Here is a 7537-nt window from a genome sequence, read left to right on the forward strand (position 1 = left end):
TAAAACATATTTAATTAAATAATAATGTTTATTTATTTTCAATATCAAAGAAAAGGGCAGTCTTAATATAACTGGATGTCCTATTCTGGTATTTTAAATAATTTATATTTACATTTTTACATTTGCATATTTATATTTGGCATCTTTGCATTTGTATTTTTATGTTTGCTTTTGTATTGCACAATTTGTATTCTTATTATTACATTCACATATTTACATTTGCATTTGGCATCTTTGCATTTTTTATGTCATAATACATTAAAACATTCATTCATTAAAATAAGGATTTCAAACGAAGTGATCTTGGTTTTTCCTTGAAGCAAGAACGCTCAGAACGACACAAGAAAAATGTCTAAAGAAACTGAAGATAGGCTAGCCAAATTTGAGATAGAGCAGAAAGAAATACAAGAGGAATTGAGGAGCAAGTTGGCACAAATAGAAGCTAATATCACAAATTCTCATATCGATCTACTGAACAATATGAAAGAAATGATTGAGAAGCACCAGACCGCTGGAAAGAGTCTTGTTGAAAACCCCATAAATTCTTTGGGTGTTACACCTGTTCATATTCCTGAGTTCACCTCTGTACCCCAGGAAATTCAATCACCGATTTACTTCGCTGTTAAGAACTCACCATATCAAGCTGGAGCATCGTTCCCCACTGATTGTTCTACTACTTCTGAGTTGAAGCCTGGTGAATTTTGTATTAGTAATGAGGTCCTTGACCTAAACAAATCAGTTGAGAAGGAAAAATTCACTCAACGACTGGAAAATATAGAAGAGGTGATAAAATCTATAGAGACAGTTGAGTCATTTTATGGGTTTGATGCCAAAGAACTAAGTTTGGACCCTGGCCTGGTTATTCCACCAAAGTTCAAGGTTCCAGATTTTTAAAAGTATAATGGGACCACATGCCCTTCATATCATATCACTATGTATTGTCGTCGTATGACTGGCTATGTAAAGAATGAAAAGTTGTTGATCCACTATTTCCAAGACAGTTTATCTGGGTCTGCATCCAGATGGTATAATCAGCTAAAACGTACTCAAATACGTTCTTGGAGGGATTTAGCTCAAGCTTTTTTGGGTCAATACAAGCACATGACTGATATGGCCCCTGATCGAACAATATTGCAAAGCATGAATATGAAGTGCAATGAAAGCTTTCGACAATATTCACAACGATGGAAAGACGTTGCTTCTCAAGTACATCCACCATTGACTGAAAAAGAGTTCACTACTTTGTTCATCAGCACATTAAAATTTCCTTATGTTAATCACATGATAGGGGTTGTCCCTAATAATTTCTCTGACATCATCATAAGTGGAGAAATCATCGAAATGGCTATCAATAATGGCAAGATAAGAGGCTCTGACAATACTAAAGTCAAGAAAGAAGCTGGGGTTAATACAGTGAGGTCTTATTCAGTTAAACATGGTGCCAAACCTTATAGAGTGATCAAGAAGAAAAAGAATGTGCAGGGATTTCAATTTCCTCCCTTCCATTGTTCGAGTGAAAAATTGCATCCAAAAATGCTCTCAGCCAGATCAATTACTCCACAACTTGATCAATCACAGTGGCCTCCAAATAAGAATTGGACCTATAAGGAAGTTCCTTGGATAAATCATACTAGAATTCCAAATTGTTCAGCTAAGGTTCCTGGTAACCTTAAGGGAAATTTCCAAGACCCTTTAGAGCAAGCAATTCAAAAATGCAAGATAAAAGAAGGGGTTAAGGTTCAATGTTCAGAAACCGTTGTTGCAACAGAAACTAATGTAACCAAATCCTACGAAGAATATCGGGCACAAGAAAATGGGAAAAGAAATCAAAAGGCTCCCATGGATGTAATTCGAGATTGGCCTATAGGTCTAAGAAAGAATGAGGCAGATATAACCCAGAAGACACCTCAGATACATGTATCAGATTTTCCGAAAACTAGTAAGGCAAAGGACAACTTAAGAAATATGGTTAATATTACCCCAGTTATAGCTGAAATGAGCATTCAGAACCCCCTCGATAACATGAGAGCATTCATTCGTTCAGAACGATCAAAGAAAGTGATAGCCTCGCGAGCGAGAAAAACTCTGAAGGTGTTTCAAGAATCTATCTCAGACCTGTACCCTCATTTGGTTAAAGGTCAATACATTACACCAAGATTAGTAAATGTGTCACCAAAGCCTTATGCTCATTGCTATGATCAAAATAGCTTCTGTAATTTTCACTTGGGAGTATCTGGACATTCAACAGGGAATTGTTGGTCACTGTTAAAGGAAATAGAGATGTTCGTCGACAAGGGAGTCTTGACACAAGAAATGATCAAGAAATGGGGGGCAAATAAGGATAAAAATCCTGGGCCAAGTACACACCCAACAATAGAGGAGTAATAATGCATAAACAAGTGGAAGTGTTATCTATCACTGTAGTACTTTCTATTTTCAGCATCTTGTTTGAATATGTTTTTTGTTCCTTTCTCCGCCTTTTGTGCAATAAATAAATATGTGTTTCTTTTATGGTTATGAGCAAGGAGTCAAATTTTAATCTTGAGATTATTGAGTATCAAGTAGATTAAATATTCTTTTAATTTTTCAAGAGTTATAGATCTATTGGCAAGTGGTAAAATTATATCTTCAATATCCCATCCAATGTCAATTACTCGACCCTTACCAAAACCAAATGTTGACACTACATTTATCTGAGACTCTGAAGAAATGTCTCTACCTGTTTTTGAGACACCAACTCTAGATGTTTACCTTATCGGATAGAGTTGATTGATGATATTACCTTCCACCATATACATGACTTTAAGAGTCACACATTTGTCCTTTCAAACACAAAACCATCATAAACCAAAAGACCTCAAAAGAACCAAACTTTCAATTATCCGTGAATTTTACTGCAAGAAGAGACGAGATGAGGCATCATGGACCAACTCATTGATGATAATTTCGAGTGATTAGGGCATACTCAAAGAAGAAGGGGAAAGTGATTGATTGAAATAAATATATCATGCATTAATTACATTTTTCATGTAAGTAAAATTAATCTTGAATATTCATCCCCCTGGAGATACCTCTTTTTACAAAGGTTTCTATGTATGAGATGACGAACGGCATTATTTCATTTATCCTTTAATATATATATATATATCCTTTGTTATCCCCACTTGAGCCTGAATGATTTTTCTTCTAATTCAACCCTAACCAAGGATCACCCTCCACATTAGGGGGAAAGGTGAAGGATATTTGCTCACAAGAATAAAGATTGTCAATACATTTTTATTACGAAGACAAGTTTCCATGATGTCATGAAAGTTTTGAACTACAAGGTATGTCAAATACAGAGTGCTTGTGTAACATCCTCCATACCGGGTTAGTGATTAAAGTGTAAGATTTTAAAATGTCAGTGATCAAATTCAATTAATCGAAAAGTGAAGGAATTAATTAAAGATGTTGGGTAGGATGAATTAGTAAGTGAATGAGAACTAAAAGGGTAAAAGGGTCATTGAGCAAAGGTAATAATTAAATAATAGTTAATGGGTATTATAATATCCAAGTGAAAGAAACAAGAGTTTCCAGATAACTCTTGATTCTTCTTTCTTCTTCAACGTGAAGAGCCCAAGCTAAGGTGAGTTTAATTTCTCTTGATTAATCCTTCAAATTCAAGCATGGTTTTAATTATGGAAGCCTTAAGATAGATTATAGAAGGAAAAAGAGTTGTAGAAACTCAAAGAATTGTAAGTTAAGGGAGATTAAAGGTTAGAAGCCATTGAATGAAATATTGGATTAGAGGTCATAATAAGAATTTGAAGTTGGATTTGACTTGTTATCAAGCTAATTAAGAAGTATAAGGTGATAGAATTAAAGTTAGAACATGTTGGTATTTGAGTATGATTCTTGAATATCATGTAAAAGATAGGATTTTGAGTTTAAGGAAGTGATTATGGAGTAGAAACGAGTTTAATTATGTGTATGAAAGTTAGGAATATTAATGGAAGTGAAGTATGAGGTATGGAGCTGAAAATGAAGGGATTTTCGAATTCAAAAATGTAATTCTGGGCTAGGGGAACCGATACCCCTTCAAGCGAATAAAATTTCCAGAATGTCATGGGGGAACCGATACCCCCACAGGAGGGAACCGATTCCCCCTAAAGGAAAACTGTAAATATTGGTTTAATAAGTTCGTTTAAGTTGCTAGTATCAAATTACAAGGTGTATGTATCTAATAATTGTCTTAAAATGTATAATTATGTAGATTCAGAGCCTAAACGAGTTCCGGAATCATTGACAAGTAAGATCAATAAAAGGGAAGATAAGAGATTAGAATGGACTAGTGAGGCCAGGTGAGTGCATACAAGTTAGTTTATGATGTTTAATGGAAATAAGACTTGCGACGAGTCTATTTCCTATATTATAATGCATTAATTTATGATCATAGGCATATGTTTGATTTGGGTATATGTGATATATATTACAATATGTGTTAAATGATTGTGTGAATACATGTATTGTGATAAGTATAGGAATTAATATGAATGGTCTATATGATTGCATGGGAATGTGAAATAGGTTATATGATAAGTGGCCATACATGTTAATAGTATAAGTGATCAATTATAAGAATTTATATAATAGATGTATATGACTACATGAGAAAGGTGATGAGTTAAATAAGATTAGACTATAGAGTAATATGAGAATAATATATTAGTGAAGGGAATTGAGTATAAATGATGATACCAAACCATAAGATAAGTATTTACTTATAGGATAATATGATATTATATGAATATAATATATAACTTTATGAGGAAGAATTGGGTGTTATATGATTTAGGTATGAAAATGATCTATGCGTAAGTATATTACGTGATTATGTGACTATGTGTGAAATAAAGTAAACTAGGTAAGTATAAGATATGTAAATATATGGCTATGGAACAAAGTATGTAATAATACAATGTTATTTGATTTATGATTTTGATATGTGTATGGATACATGAAATGGATATAGGTTATTATATATGTTACATGATTATATGCATGTGTGATATATGCTATGAGACATGCCCAATGTGAAATGAAATAAGCCAAGTGACTATATTAAATATGTGAGATATGAATATAAAATCATATGAGAAGTAAAAAGAATTACATGAAAATAGACTAAGTGATTACATGTATATGTAAAAGAAGCTATGAGCTTATATGAACATGTGATATGATATGGAATACATGATTACACATACATATGGTATGTGACAGAAGAGAAATGACAAGTAATGTGAACTGTTAAATGACAATGCCCATGTTATATGTCATGAGAGCTAGGGGTATAGTTGGCATGCCAAGAGTCGAGGGTCTATGTGGTCCTTCGGGACATATATGTATTCTTTGGAACATGTGTGAAGTCTGGTGAGACACATACTTGATCCCTAGCATATGTATATGATTCTTAAGGAATGATATGTGGTCCTTCGGGACATATATGTATTCTTTGGAACATGTGTGAAGTCTGGTGAGACGCATACTTGATCCCTAGTATATGTATATAATTCTTAAGGAATGATATGTGGTCCTTATGGACATTATTATATGGCACTACGGTGCAATTCTACGCGGCACTACGGTGCAATTTTATGTGGCACTTCGGTGCATTTATATGAGCTGTGGTGACAGCATTAGTGCACAACCTCCATAAACTCACATATCTATAGTTCTCACATATGTACATGGGCTAATCAAGAGATATAAACAAATATATGTTAGTGATATGATAAATGTTATAGAAATGATATGATGTTGTGTGTGTATAGTGTTTGATTGAAAAGGCTAAGCATAAAAGTATGTGATTACATGATGAACTGTTAATGATGAGTTATGTGTATGTATGTATGTATTTACTGTAATTAATCTGATATGATTTTATATGATACAAAGAAAGCATGTAATTTGGTATAACATGATAGAACAGAACATGCATGTATTGATATATATTATAAAGTGCATTATAAGTTTTTATGCCTCACTAAGTCTTCGACTTAGCGTGTGATTGTTTCACACGTAGGTTTCGAGAAGAGTAAAGAGTAATGCGGAGTAAGACAGGTCAGTTCTCCTTACCAAATGTCAGATCAGAAAATATATGTACTGTTTATAGAGTGTAGTTGGCATGTAGTCTAAAGATATAAATTGTATGAACTCTGATATATTTTGTAAACGTTTTGAATAAGCTAAATGTTATCAAAGTTTTTAAATTACTCATTATTTTATACGAATAAATGTTTGAAAAGTCAATGTGACACTTCGAACTCGTATTCGGGTCGGATACGGGTTGGGGTGTTACATTTAATGGTATCAGAGCTAAGGTTTAGCCGATTCTCGGCATAAACCGAAGTCCAAAGTGTCATAAAAGGTGTACATGCCAACATAGATTGAAAAATTTCTGATCTGATAGTGTAAGGAATATGTTGTCTTGCTAATAGAATAAGAATAGTTTAATACAGTAGAAATCCGATCGTGATAATTTCGAAGTAAGTGAAAGGTGATATTCCTGATTGTGATAGCTATTCACCTGCCCTGGCCAGGTAGGATGAAGAGCGGACACCTCAGGAAATGCCTAGTAATATCAAAAGTTGATTTCAGAAAGCTGAAATCATATCTGAATAATGATAGAAAGTTTTCATTGTTTTGAATCGGAAACACGATATAGAGTAGTTTTGTTATTATGTGGATAAGATAGAATATGGTGAACAGGTGTCACCATAAGAATGTTAAAAAGATCTAATGACGTGGTGAGTACGTATAGAAGAACTCAAGGATAAGTGCATCCGTGACAAGTGTATAAGATGTATAAAGTCAGAGCTTATGAGTTTGAAACGAAGTGATAGTATTGCGCATAAACAAGAGTATGTTTATGATAAGGGTTTGCAGTTAAGATGGAAAGAGTTAGCATTGGCTAACTAGAGTATGTGATAAAAATGTACTGGAATTATAAGATTATAAGATATTGTCAGGATATGATAACCAAATCTGCAATGGATCTGGATACAGTTGCATATTTGGATCATAGTAATGTGGTATAGTAAAGGAAAATGAAGTAAGAATTTGTATATTTAAGTAAAACTGAGGATTGATAAGAAGAGTTTGAGAATGTGTATATCGATGATCAGATTATAGGACACAGGAAGTCAGAATGTTGAGTTTGAGCAAAAGAAATTTCAGGATGTATGAGAATAGAAGTGAAATTGATAAGTTGAGTAAGCGAATTTTGAGATAATTTAGATTGGAAATGATGTATATGATTGGTATAATAGGGATTGTGCCCTAGATTGAACAAAAGTTATTATCTAGCTGTCAGAGTAAATGTGCTAGAGTTATAAGATTGGAGGAAAGATAAAGTGGAGTTAATCAAATATGATATGAATCTGGATGTGGTTATGTATCTTGATCATACCGATATGATGTAGGCAAAGAGATAAGCATTGGTATGTTTTAAAAAGTGGCTTTAAAGAAGAAAATACAAATACAAGAGATGATAAAG

The sequence above is a fragment of the Hibiscus syriacus genome, unplaced genomic scaffold, assembly GCF_006381635.1.
Source record: "Hibiscus syriacus cultivar Baekdansim isolate YM2019G1 unplaced genomic scaffold, ASM638163v2 tig00111088_pilon, whole genome shotgun sequence".
Taxonomy (NCBI): Eukaryota; Viridiplantae; Streptophyta; class Magnoliopsida; order Malvales; family Malvaceae; genus Hibiscus; species Hibiscus syriacus.